The following is a 14666-nucleotide window of genomic DNA, read 5'->3' on the forward strand; positions in this document are numbered from 1 at the left end:
GTGTCCTTCACATCCGAGGTAACCCACGCATAAAATTCAATGACGTTCGGTGCCACTGGTGGTAAAGCTATACCGAGGTAATCCATGTTACTTATGCTAATATCTAGAGCCTAGATTCAAGAAACAGACACCTAAATGGTACCCCCTAGCAACTATCTAACGTGGGCTACGTCGACTCAAGCAAACATGAACCAAATGAAAAAGAAAAGTGGCATGCATTGATCAATGAAATAACGAAAGCGACAATCACTGTGCAGAACAGTGAAATAGTGGAGGGAGCACGGAGCACTTACCAGAAAAGTATGCAAGAGGAAGGAAAAGAAGCAAATGAAGAAGAGCACGCAGAATCCCCCAGCCAAGAGTAATTCAGGAAAAAGCAGTAAGCAAAAGCAGTAAAAAGGTGGAAATGAACGAAAAATGAAGAAAAAAGGGAGTTTTGAGGGAGGCGGAATGATAACCGTCAAAGAGAGAGCACAAAACGACAAGGGTATAATAGTCCTTTCCCTTGGGTTTTCAAATCAATCATAATGAGCATTAAAAGTTCAGCGCGAAGTTTAAAACGATGTACCAAGCTGCGAATGGGGCAATGCACGCGCACGGGGTCGCGGCCTCTACCGACGGATTCCCGACTTAAGGAGGAATCAACCAGGGTAAAAGCGGGTAGCAAAAATGCGCCAATCATCGTTCAACCTCGTGATCAGCACATTGGGGGCATTGTTCTGGCCCAATCCATTGGCAAGTCGGGTACGGATACCGAGTCACCGACTCGACGGGTCCTCCAACCCGCAAATCCCCTTTTTCCCTTCTGGTCACAGCACCTGAACAGCTGGAAGGAAGCTTCCAGGAATGAGGGCCTACTCAGGTGGGACCCACTCGAGTAGAGAGTATGTAAGGGGAGGGCCCTACCCCTCCCCAAAGGTACGTCACCTACCCTAACCCTAAATGCCCGTACGGACCCTAACTTAAGCGTTGGAGTCCTTACAGGTAGCCTCCCCCCTCCCCCCCTCGCCGCCTCCTGCCACGACAGCTCGAAGGAACCTCATTCTTGAAATCCATCCAGGTCCAGCCGCCAGCGACTCACTAACCCCAGATACTCATTACTTCCGACCTGTTCAGAACGCAAGCAACCGAACAGATCTTTTGTTTATTTTAGAATTATTCTGTGGTAATTTTAGATAATGTTAAAGAAAAGAAATCCAATTTGCTTCTCAGTTTTTTTTATTATACTTTGTGTTTATTATGAATTTATCTTCAATGTTTTGTACATTTAAATTAGTAGTAATATCCTTCTAATGTATGTAAAAATAAATAAAGTTACATGTTAAAATGTGAAAATAGTAAATAAATACTACATTTATAAATGTTATAAAAAAATCTATGGTTTTATTTTTCTTATTGTTAATAAAGAAGATTTTTCGTAACAATTTTTCAACGATAGCAAAAAAGATAAATCATAACATTTATTAAAGTGTTGCTATTGAAGATCTATTGTAACATTTTTTAAAGTGTTATTATAGAGATTTATTGTGATATTTTTTTTAAGTGTTATAAAAAATATCTTTAGTAATATTTTTTTGTGTTATAAAAAATATCTATTATAACATTTTCTTAGGTGTTATCATCAATGCTCTATTATAATATTTTTTATAATATTATTATAAGATACTTTTTATAATATTTTTACTAAATGTTATTAAATTTTTAAAAGAATGTTAGTAAAATTCTTTAGTAATATAAAGTATATTTAATATTTGTTAAAATATTATTAATATACATAAATAATATTTTAATATAATTTAGTAACATTTTATAAATGTTAATAAAAGTCAAGTATATAATAGGAACCATATAACACTCCGAGTTTTTAAAAAATTAAATAATAAGTTATTTATAATTTATTATTTTATTTAAAGAAAGTTATTTTTTAAAAGTAATTAAATTAAATTTTATAATATTTTGAGTTTAAAATTTATTAAAATTTTTAAATAATTTTTATTAACATGAGATATTTCAAAAAGAAAAGATAAAAAATTTATTATTATTATTATTATTATTATTATTATTATTATTATTATTATTATTATTTAGTTTCATTTTATTATTATCCTTACTATACTATAATATATTAATGACCGAAGCCATTAACAAAGTAAAGGAAAGCCAATGCATGTAAAGATATATGTATATATATAAAGCATAACATGATCACCAATAACTTCAATGATAATTGTGTTCCATTTGATTTAAGTGGTCTTGCTCCATTTGATTTAGTGGGTTGAAGTCATTTGAGGAAAAGAAAAGAAATAAAACATGGCCTCATGCATATATACATATATATAATTATGACACGTACATCTTCTAACTAATAATACTTAATTATAATCACTATTAATTATCTTTATTTACTCTTCATTTATTACCATTCATCCATGCATGTTTCATTTTTTTTTTTTTTGAAGAAAGAAAGAAAAGAAAAGAAAGCACCGAGAGAAAAAGAAAACCGTGAGATAGAATGAGAGAAACCATGGCACCGTAAAATTTTTAGTTTCGATTTTTTGAGATCCGTAACTCCAATTAAAAATCTAATCCGGTAAAAGTGTTCGTATCCTCCTCCTCTATACGTTGGCATTATTTTTTTTCGATAGAAGTTGACGGTGACGTAGCTCCTCTTCGCCTTGAGTTTGACAGACAATTTCTAACGTTTTCTTCTTCAACAGCTCGATTAGAAAGCTTCTCCAAAGTTTTCGTTGATTCTGATTTCGTACGAAGGTAGGGGATTTCATGTTGAAATTAACTATTTTAATTTATGAATGCCATGGAAGTCTAGTGGATATTGGCAAATAATTTATGATTGTTTGGAATGATTGAATGATAATTTTGAATTACATTTGTGACTGAATGTGATGAGTATGTATTTGATTTCTTGATTGTTTAGGAATGCTGAGAATTCTGATTGTTGAGTTGGAAAGTCGGTTTGATTTGTTGGTATTGAACTGAGATTTGAAAATGATTTCTGATTTTGGAAATGTTTGAAAAGAGGTTGAGAATGGTTCGGTTGGGACCCGAAAAGGGTGGCAAAGTCCGAGTTTTAGGGGAGATACTGTCGAAATTTTATTATGAAACTTAAGACTTTGTTTGAAATATTTAGAAAAAGGTTGGACTTGAGAAATTGTATTATTTGGCTTTTGAGTTATTAAGAAAAGATTTACGTTTGGGTTTGATTTATTAAGAAAGACTTTATGTTTTGAGTTTGATTGTCATCCTCCCTAAAGTCTCGAGACCTTGCCGTGAGATTTATTTAATAAATGATTCTTTTATAGAGTTTAAATCTGAAATGGTTTTGAAGTTAGGTTGGAAAAATCATGGTTAAGAAAGAATTGGTTTTTGTATGAAAGAAGAACTTGCTGTAAGTAAAAGTGATTTCGGAGGTTTGGAGAGATTATAAAGAGAGGTGTTGGTTTTAAATAAAAATGACTTGAATCCGGTTTATTAAGTAAAGGGACCTCTGCTATAGATGAGCAGAGAGTAGTGACTGAAAAGATATTGAGTGTTGTTGGGCCTTAGTGCCAAGTGTCTAGTGAGGACGGCGATATGTAACGCTCACTTGACACAATAGAGACGGCTCAGTGAGGACGGCGATACGTAACGCTCACTCGAGGCCGTGGGCTTTATGTGTGAATGATTGTGCGGGGATGCCCGTGTGTATGGAATGGCTTCCAGGAGAAAGTGGCACATGCTTCAGCTGGAGAATCAGCGCCTGCAAGTACTTGCAGAGGTCATGTTCAGCATACTTCAGCTGGAGAATTAGCACCTGCAAGAAGTAGAAACTTGCAGAGGTTATGCTGCTGGAATGCCTTATCTGACTTGCGAGTCGGATTGCGTCGGGTGCGGGTTGAAACTGACAAATGAGCTCATTACCTGCGATAGGACCAGACATGATTCATCATTGTTTGCACATTTTCATTTGATTGTGTTTGCTTATCTTGTCTCTCTGTGATTGTGTTGTTCGTCTTATTGCTATTGTTTGTGTGTTGATCTATTTTCTGTGCTATTATTTTGTGTATTGAGGTGACTGAGAACTGAGGTTGTAATTGAGATTTGTCTTAAGTTCAGAAATTTAAAGAAGGTAATTAATTATATAAAATAATAGTAAAAAGTATTTTCAAAAGGTTTGATAAAAATATAGTTTTATTGAGTAAAGTTAATTATTTGCATTTTATTTCATTACTCTTATGGCATTCCCATTCCCTACTGAGAACGCGTGGTTTGTTCTCACCCCAAAATCTTCCACCCTTTCAGTGACACAGGTTCGAAGACTCAGTTTGAAGCTGCGGGCGATTATTAGTCTTATTTGAGTTAAGTTTATGTGTTGAGTCGCTTTTCTAGAATTCCCTCGCCTTTGTTAGTTAAGATTTTATTTTATACAGAGGGATATGAGTTGTATCTGAGTTTCATTTGAATTCTTTTGTATGATATTTATTATTCTTACTAACTATGTGACTAGTATTGCTTGGAGATCTTTGATATATGATTTTAATTAATAGAAACCAAACTTTTCGGCTTTTTCTTAAAAATTGAAACGCGAAATCGAACTAAAGGCTCAGTATTAAATAGTAAATACGGAAAACAGGTCAATAACGCATCACTTTTAGTACGATCATGACGTACTGAAAGTTAGGGTGTTACAGACCATTTCACCACCATTTTGCCAGCCTTAGCGTTTCCATATACTACAAGAAAATAAGCTTTCTGCCACGCTTTAAAAGCGTGCCAAAAAGTGCAAAAAAGCGTGCTGATAGCTTTTCGCCACGCTTTTTGAGCTATCGGCACGCTTTTGAAAGGGTCACATCCACCACCGTGCCGATTGCTCTATCGCCACGTTTTTGTGGATCTATCGGCACGCTTTTTCTGTTGGCACGCTTTCATTTATTGCCACGCTTAAAAGCGTGGCTATAGGTCTTAACCTATAGGTACGCTTTTAAAACGTCCCAGAATGTATGCTTTGGGTACTCTTTAAAAGCGTGCCGATAGGGGAAGATATGACTACACTTTTTAAATGTGCCAATAGGGTAAACATATGGCTATGCTCTAAAAGCGTGGCTATTCATAAGTACGAAAAGATACGGCTACGCTTAGAAAACGTGTCGATAGATGAGGATATGGATACGCTTTTAAAGCGTGCCAGTTGCCAAGTTATGGCCACACTTATTAAGCGTGCTTGTTGAGCTCAAAATTAAGATATAGCCACCCTTTTTAAGCGTGCCCATAAGTTTGGTCATAATTTTTTTTTTCGTTAATCTTCCTAATATTTCATGCAAAATTCATATATAATTTTAAAATTATAGACCAAATTAAAATTATATATATTGAACTAATCCAACAAATATAAACTTTCCCATAAAAAAAGACATACATATAAAATTATCACCACAAAAGTAGGCTTTGATGACATAGTATCAAAAAGTAAAGTCATAACAAGTAAATAAGAATTGCAATTCCAACAAGTGTCACATATCTACTTCTTTTATATACTTAGTTACAAAATATCAAATTTCATGATGTGATCATCCATTATGAGCTCCATTGTTTTTATCATTGCCCTGCAGAATTTTAAATAATATTGTGTTAGTACATGTTATAAAAGCGACTTCAATTAAGTTCAACAAATCCAATTCCAAATCCAAATTGATTAAACATGAAAATGGCAAGGCAACTTTAATTAGGTCCCATAACATTGCATATTCAATACAGAAGAAATAGTCCCCTATACAAGGTCACAAAAGGAGCTGTTCACACACAAATTTCAAATTATTGGAGCAGAGGAACAAACATTTACATGAGTAAAAAATTTTCAGAATTCTGGTTACATTTTGTTTTTTATTATTATTTAGCAGATTTGGTGTGTGGAGTCAAAATTAACTAAGCTAGAAATGTCAGAGCGCTTTATTCCCAACCGCGATCAACGGCTTCCGCCGAAAATGAGATTAAATTGCCAAATCTCTTTCTTTCACACACCCTTTATCTCAATTCTCAATTCTCAATCAACAATAATTCAATTCAGCCAGCAACATAAATTCTCAATCAACAATAATCAACAATTCTCAATACTCAATTCAGCCAGCAATATAAATTCTCAATCAACAATAATTAACAATTTTCAATTCAGCCAGCAACATAAATTCTGAATCAACAATAATCAACAATTCTCAATTGTCAATTCAGCCAGCAACATAAATTCTTAATTTAGCCAGCAACATAAATTCTCAATTCTCAATTCAGCCAGCAACATAAATTCTCAATCAACAATAATCAACAATTCTCAATTCTCAAGTCCCAATCTGTTGCAATTTCTTCCATGTAAGGCATTAGCCATTATTTGTTAGGCTGAACTCTCAAGCAGAAAAAGAAGCAAACTTTTTCAATAATGAGCAAACCAAAATCTCTTAAACCAACAGTGACTAAGCATGTAAGCCACCACCACCAGAAGCCTCAAAAAAAATTAAAATAAAAAAATATACTACAAAAGTGGTCTGAAATAGTAGAAGAGGGTTATGAAACATAAACTCTCATTGTAAAATTATAAAAGAAAACCAAAAAAATATTAAAATATTAAAGTTGAAGAAGGCAATAATCATACCTGTTCACTAGTTGGTGCTTTCCTCTTCAAGCAGTTTTCATGCAGTAGCTATATAACCAAAAAGTAAAACAAATTAAAATGAGAATGTAATAAATCATGTTCAACTTTTTGCAATTAGTAAAGTAGTAAAGGAAGCCATTAGTTTAATTAAAATAATATTACATCAGATGAAAGTCGCTTTTGATACAATATTTCTCTTTAATTATATGCTTTTCTTTATTTAATAATATAATGTAAGGTAAATTCTTTAAAATTTCTAAATTCAAAATCACCAAAACCCTTAAAAGATTTAATGGATCCAATGTAAAAAGCATACCTGACCCGGGTCTTCAGGGAATAAACAATGTTTCTCTCCCTGATGAACCTAATAACATTAGATAATTACAATTACCACTCAATTACTACCACATAATTACTCACCAATTTCTAATTAATTAATATACATTCTCACACATGTACTTGCAAGACAAAAAGAATCAACAAGGCTCAGAGCTAGAGAGTGTGTGATATTATTCTTCATAATTGCTTTTATCAGAAGTGTTAATTATACTTAATGCTAAATTAACTAATTAACCAGAAATGGATTTATCATAAATTAATATATAATATTTTAATATAAAGTTTAAATTCAATTAGAATTATTTACTCAACAGTAATCTTAAGCTCAACTAGACCAATAATTTAATAGAGATAAGAGATTTAAAAGAAAGAATAACACTAAAATAATTCACAAGAAGCTTTCCACAAGCACATAGATTTTACACTCATTCACTGATAAGAATATATTTTAAAAAAAAAAGAAAGACAAGAAAATTCACATAGTGATCCTCAAGAGAAATTGAAGCTGGGCCCACCAATTAAGCAATATAAACAATATGAGAATTAGAATGATAAACAATCTAGTAGAAGAAAGGACCTTTAAATCTATAATTAAGTTGTGTTGAATGAGAGAAAAAGAAACAACATAAACTATCTTGAATTTTTTATGATTTTTGTCAGCAAGGAAATGGAGCTACCATCCAAAGGCACGGCTGACATGAATTTGATGTTGTTTTCAGCATGTTTTTAATCAAACGTAACTAGAAGAGATCATTCAAAACAATATCATATTGGAGAGACTAATCTAAAAAGTGTGTTTCCAACCAGTAAGAATGATCTTATTTTTAAGGGTCTTTCAAAAAATTTTAAAAACCAATCTTCTCAGCTATATGACCCTTTGCACCATGTTATATAAGAAGAACCAGCATTTTTATTTTGTTGCTACTGATAAATGTAAATTGTTTTAGGAAAGATAAGGACCTAACCACTTTCCTTCTCTGGTTTAATGAATGAATTATACTCTAAGGCATGGCAGGGAACAAACATCAAGAACCTCCAAAGCACACAGATGAATAAAAGGAAACCTGATATGATTTCGTGGACTGATCACCTTTCTCTCATCACCAGACTTTAATTTGGCCGGATACCAATAGAGTCACCCTTTTTGTAAATAACAAAGCAAAAACAATGAAATTCAAAATTCTCAACCAAAAAACATCAGAGAGATTGAAAAGAGAGAATAAAATCCCCTCACATCTTATAAAAGAGGACACTAGGCTCAACACCAGAACAAGAGGGTTTCCTTGATGGTGTGACAGAGGGCCAAATAGCGAAGATGCTCCACCAAATAGCGAGAGTCAAGCAGAAGATGCTCTGCTAAACGGTGTCGTCGCAGCAGAGGGTTTTGCCCCAAACGGCGTCGTGGCAGAGGAAGTTCCACGAAAAGACGGTGTGGAGAACAAGGAGGAGTCTGAACTCGTGGCACCAAAAATGGAAGAACCGGAACTCGAAGCTGCCGTAGTGGAAGCCGAACAGAGACGGAGCTGGAGCAGGAGCCGAGCGAGATGCGGTCGGCACGGACCCAAAACCGAAGGATGTAAGGCCCACATCGGTTGGAGAGGGGAACGAAGCATGCCTTATAAGGGTGTGGATACCTCTCCCTAGCATGACGCGTTTTGACGAGTGAGTGTGGGGGGCTTTGGCTATCATCCCTATCGTCAAAGGCAAAACCGTGAGGCCTTGTGTGCCAAAGCGGACAATATCGTGCTAGCGGGTGGTCTGGGCTGTTACAGATGGTATCAGAGCCAGAACCCAGATCGATGTGCCAGCGAGGGCGCTGGACTCCCTTAGGGGGGTGGATTGTAAGGCCCACATCGGTTGGAGAGGGGAATGAAGCATGCCTTATAAGGGTGTGGATACCTCTCCCTAGCATGACGCGTGTTGACGAGTGAGTGTGGGGGGCTTTGGCTATCATCCCTATCGTCAAAGGCAAAACCGTGAGGCCTTGTGTGCCAAAGCGGACAATATCGTGCTAGCGGGTGGTCTGGGCTGTTACAAAGAAAAATGATGGCGCAGAGGCTGCGGAGGAGGAAGGTGTGGAGCCAAAGCCAAAGGAGGGTGCGGAGGAAGTGGTGCGGTGGAGGATAAAGAAGCGAATGAGAAAGAGAATGGACTTGGTGAGGAAGAAGCGGTGGAGCTAGGGTTTTCGGTGGCGGTAGTGGAAGAGAAGAGGGAAGAGGGTTGCATTTATGGGTTCCACAGAGAGAGGGTCGGGTGCGAGGGTCATTTGCTTAGACATGAGGCATGAGGATGAAGGTCATTGGGTTAGAGGAAAGGCATGGCTGCGATGAACGATGAACGATGAAGATGGAGGGTAACTTTTAGGGTTTTCTTTGGTGGCTGGGTTACTTTTAGGGTTAAAATTAGTGTGATGTTGTTTGAGGGTTAAAATTGAAAACTAAGGAAAAAAAAAAGTTAAGTGTGGAAAAAAATTGGGTGGGAAACTAAATTTTGGGGGAGGGAACTCTATCGGTATGCTTTTTTGTGGGGTGCCAAAATAAACAGAATATGGGTACGCTTTAAAAAGGTGACCATTGAAACACAAACTAGCCACGCTTTTCAAGCGTGCCGGTTTTCCTCTATGGGCACGCTTTTTAAGCGTGACAAAAAAAAAAGGTGCCCAAATTTTTAATCAGTGGGCACCCTCATAAAAGCATGCCGATTTCCCTCTATTGCCACGCTTTTCAAGCGTGGCGAAAAAACGTGGCCAAATCACAAATCAGTGGCCACCCTTGCAAAAGTGTGCCCATAGACTACTTTTAGGCACGCTTTAAAAGCATGACAAGAAAAAAGGGTACCGATAGGCCTTTTTTCTTGTAGTGATATAGATTAGTGGTAGAGATCAGCTATCTTCTACATTTTTTTATTGGCAGCAACAAACAATTTAGATTTAGAACTAATATATGTACTATGTGAAATATAATAGTGGTAAATGCACATTCCTCCAGTGAGTTTTGAAGTTATATTTAAAGTTGCAATGAATGGGTTCATAAATAGTACAAAAAATAGATTAGTGATAGTTGAACCAACCAGCCACTGAAATTAATTATTTCATTTACCACAATAGATCGACGATATAGTAACTTGATAGGATCTATTTCACATTAAAATCAATGGCAGAAAAATAAAGGCATAAAAGACGTGACAAAGGTAGTGACACTTATATAGATGAAAGAAACCAAATAAAATATAGAATGTCATACAAAATTCAGCAATCGTAAAATATATATCATCTGAGGATAACTAAAATGTATTATATGATATTCATCATATTGATCAGACACATAAAGATGAGATACAAAATCATGAGAATAACTCATTTACAAAGTCATATGAACAACATACATGCTTAAAAATGATAATATTGTATATAGCACATTTTTTACGAATAGTGACAACAAAAAAAGATTAAATTTGCGTATGGTCAACCATCAAATCGTTTCAGCAAGAAAGTTTAGGATAGTTTATGAGACTTGTAAAGTTACAAATAATGAGTACATTATATGTTTATGTATTTATTATATAAAACTAAAATAAAATATTTCAACATATTATTATCCATTAATAATGGTTTGTAATAAATAAATTATAAATTATATAAATTATACCTGTATAAGAATGAGGCCTACATGCAAATTAAATATAATGGATTATAATGTACGCAGTGGCGGATTTGGAAACAAAATTTTGGGGGCAAATAGAAGATAATTGTCAAGATATTTTTGATATGAACTCCATTGAAGATAAGTTTGTCTAACCTCATTTCTCTGATTTGGGTGATATTGCCAAATTTAAAGCCGTTTTTCAATGTCTCGTTCTAAAGAATTAAGGTTAAACTCATCAGATGCAACTCTTAAAACTTTTGAATGTTGTATCTCACTTTCTTCATTATTTATTAAAGTAGAAGAACTATCTACAAGTGTTGATATTGTAAAAGTTATATGTTCTCCTTCTTGAATATTAGCCTTCCTCTTAAAAAATTGCATCAATTCTTTAGTTTTTCACGATTATTTTATATAAAAATTCGAATATATATCCTGTAAAATATATCAAAAAGAAGTTAGAAGAACAAATATTAAAATTTATAATATTTATTGAATTTTTTTATCAATTTATATAAATACAATAATATCAATACTTATTGAATATTCTAATATTTTAATATTTTTTATCATATAAAAAAATAAATTAAATAAACAGTAAAATATAAAATAATATCAAATTACATAAATAAAAAATACCTAATTTTTTATATTTGAACTCAAAGGTAGAGGGAGTATTACTTATTAAATAGAGATAAAGATTGAACTTTGGTATTTTAAGTCATAATAAAGTATTTGAGCTAACTGAAGTTTTTTTTTTTTTAAAGACGTACTATAAATTTTTTTAACAAAAGTTTGGGGGGCCATGACCCCCTTGTCTCAATTAAGCTCCGCCACTAAATATACAAAGCCATATATTTCTTGAAAATGCAATGATAAGAAAATACGAACGAAAAATAAAAGTTACAGCGGAAATAAAGGATAATAAAAAATACAGCAAAAATAAAAGATAGACAAAACAAAGGATAGACAAATAATAATACACAATAGAAACAATACGACAGATAAGATAGATAAAAAGAGATTTTTTACTAAACTTCTAAAAAATTTGTTTTAGGGAATTTAAGTTATTGGAATAATTTTTTTTATTAGATTTTTAAAGAATTTGTCTTTGACAACTTAGATTAAAAGGATAAAAATTAAAAGAATTAATACTAAAAATTATCTTAGGCAGAATTTTTTAAATTTTTTTATGCAATAAATAAAATAAATCATTTACTTCACTTGATCACACATAAAAAAAACGTGCATAAAACAACTCAAAAATTTTATTCATCAAAAAAATTAATCAGAATAAATCACAAAAATGTTTAAATAGAGACCTGACAGATTAAGCTAAAAGATATGATAACTAATTTAAATTAGATTTAATCTTATTGGATTAGATAAAAGTTGATTTAAATTTAAAATTCTAAGGATATGATAACCAATTTAAATCAGATGTGATCTTATTAGATTATATCAAATTTGATTTAAATTTAAAACAACTAAAAATACTACTAAACAAAACAAAACCGAAAGATTAACCTTAAAAATTAAATTTAATTCTAATAAAATAAATTCAAATTTATGTCTTCCCAATGACCTTGAAGGGACTTCTCGTGCTTCTTGTTGTCCTTACTTAGTCCAGTGAGTCTTATGACTGCCGCCATTTTGGCAACACTATTTTTTAGACGAACTATTAGTCTTTTTGATGTCCAAAACTGGTATAGTATAATTTTTCTAGTATTTAGATCCTTAAATATGACAAGATTATCAATCTGCCGCTTAACTCTAAAATGCCAAAAATGTGCTCCTGAACAAGTATCACAGTCCCCTTCCATCTATGTGCTCCTTCTAAAGAAATTTATGCATCATAGCACTTATTTTATTAACGAACCAAGTAGGAAAAAGAGTGACTAGAAATAGATAAATAGGAATAAAGGATGTAACTGAATTTTAAAACAGAGTCTTCCTTCTTTATTCAAAACATACTTCTAACTCGAAAATGCCCAAGACTAAGATTAAGATATCTCTCCGAATCATGAGAGAACTAAAACAAAAAAAACACCCGTAAACATTTCCTTTCTGTGAATAGAAACATTTTTGAAACAAAGAGCTTTAAATTTCATGATTAATCTTTACACGAGAAAACCTACAAAAAGTGTTTATAATAGTCATGAAAACTTGAACTTAAGCTTTTTTGTTTTGCAAAAATAGAAGCAAATCTTCGATCGATAAATATAAGATGAGAGATTCTCAATCCTCCACGCGAGATAACATCTGCATCCCATATCTTATCTTCCACTTGTTTGCTATAAAGCAAGTTAGATGCTCCATAATAGCAAAAATAGATAGAGGGACATTGGTCACCCTAACGTAGACTTTTTGAGGGAGAAAAACTATCTAATCTGCTACTATTCCATAAAACTTATGAAGAGAAAGCACAAACACAAGTCATAATGAGATTACTGGTGAATTTCGAAAAATCAAACTTAACGAGAGAATTCTCGAAAAATCTCCTATCCATCCTGTCATACAACTTTTTTAAATCTATCCTAAAGGTCAAAGATCCTTTTTGAGATTCAGTCCTGTTCATAAAGTGAAAAATTTTTTGAGCAATCATGATATTTTTTGAAGCACCCTTTTCAAGAATAAAGCCTCCTATAAAGGACCAATGATATAAGTTAAGAAAGTTCTAAGCCATTTCACTAACTCCTTAGTTATGTTTATGTAAAATACACTAATCGATATGAAGTCTTTTATAAAACTTAGAATAGAAGTATGATATTGAACTGAATATCAGACTCTTTTTGTTAATTTATGATACTTGAATCATACTATTGATTTTTTATTTTTCAAAAGGGTAAATCACAAAAAATACACTCAAATAATTTTGTCGTTGATAAAAATACACTCAAATTTTATTTTTTACAAAAATGCCCTTAAATAATTTAAAAACGCGATAAAAATGCCCAACATTAAATATGTATTTTCAAAAAATACTTTAGAGATTGAATTTCGATGCGATGTTTTGTAAGTATGATTAGAAAAATGAGATATTTTCATTCTTAAAATTTGGTGATTTTTTGTTAAGTATATATTTTTTGTGATTTTTTTGTCAACAACCAATAATACTTTCAAAAAATCACAAAAAAATATATACTTAGTAAAAAATCACTAAATTTTAAAAATAATATCTTATTTTTCTAATCATACTTGCAAAAAATTGCATCAAGATTCAATTTCTAAAATATTTTTTTGAGAAATACATATTTAATGTTGGATATTTTTGCTGCATTTTAAAATTATTTGAGCAAATTTTTGTCGATAATAAAATTTTAATGTATTTTTGTTAACGATAAAATTATTCAAGTGCATTTTTTGTAGTTTATCCTTTTCAAAAAAAATATTTATGAACTGTTTTAGGATTTGGACAATAATTTATTGGATAATATATAGAGACGAATTCATATATGTTGGTACATATATATAGGATCAGATCCCTATATGTTGATGTGGGGCATTTGCCCCATTGAATTTTTGGAAAAAAAATTAAATATATATTTATGTATATAATACTTTTATTGTAATCATGTATTTGCTTTCACATTTAATTTTTTTATTTGTGTTAGAAAAATTTATGGTATTAAATAATAATACAATTATAAAAGATATTGTATTATATAAATTTGAAAAAAAAATATCTACTCAAATAAAAAACAAATAAATAATCATATTAATAATGATGGTTTTTTGATTACTTAATAAAAAAGAGACAATTGATTATTTATACTATATAGGAAATTGTGTTGTTTGATTCTAGTTTTAGTTTTTTCATAATTTTTTATGTGTCTCTCGTACAATTATAGTGGAGAATTAAAGTTGATTAATTGAATTATACTCTATAAATTTTTAACTATTAAGCTAGTTATAATTTTAAGTGCAATTAAGAAAAAAATATATGAGAAGAGATATTATTATATTAAATGATAAAACATCACACTTAACAAAATAATTGAAAAAAAAATTGAGAAAATCTATTCTTATTAAATTATATATTAACTAAT

This window comes from Arachis hypogaea, chromosome 18, assembly GCF_003086295.3.
Source record: "Arachis hypogaea cultivar Tifrunner chromosome 18, arahy.Tifrunner.gnm2.J5K5, whole genome shotgun sequence".
NCBI lineage: Eukaryota > Viridiplantae > Streptophyta > Magnoliopsida > Fabales > Fabaceae > Arachis > Arachis hypogaea.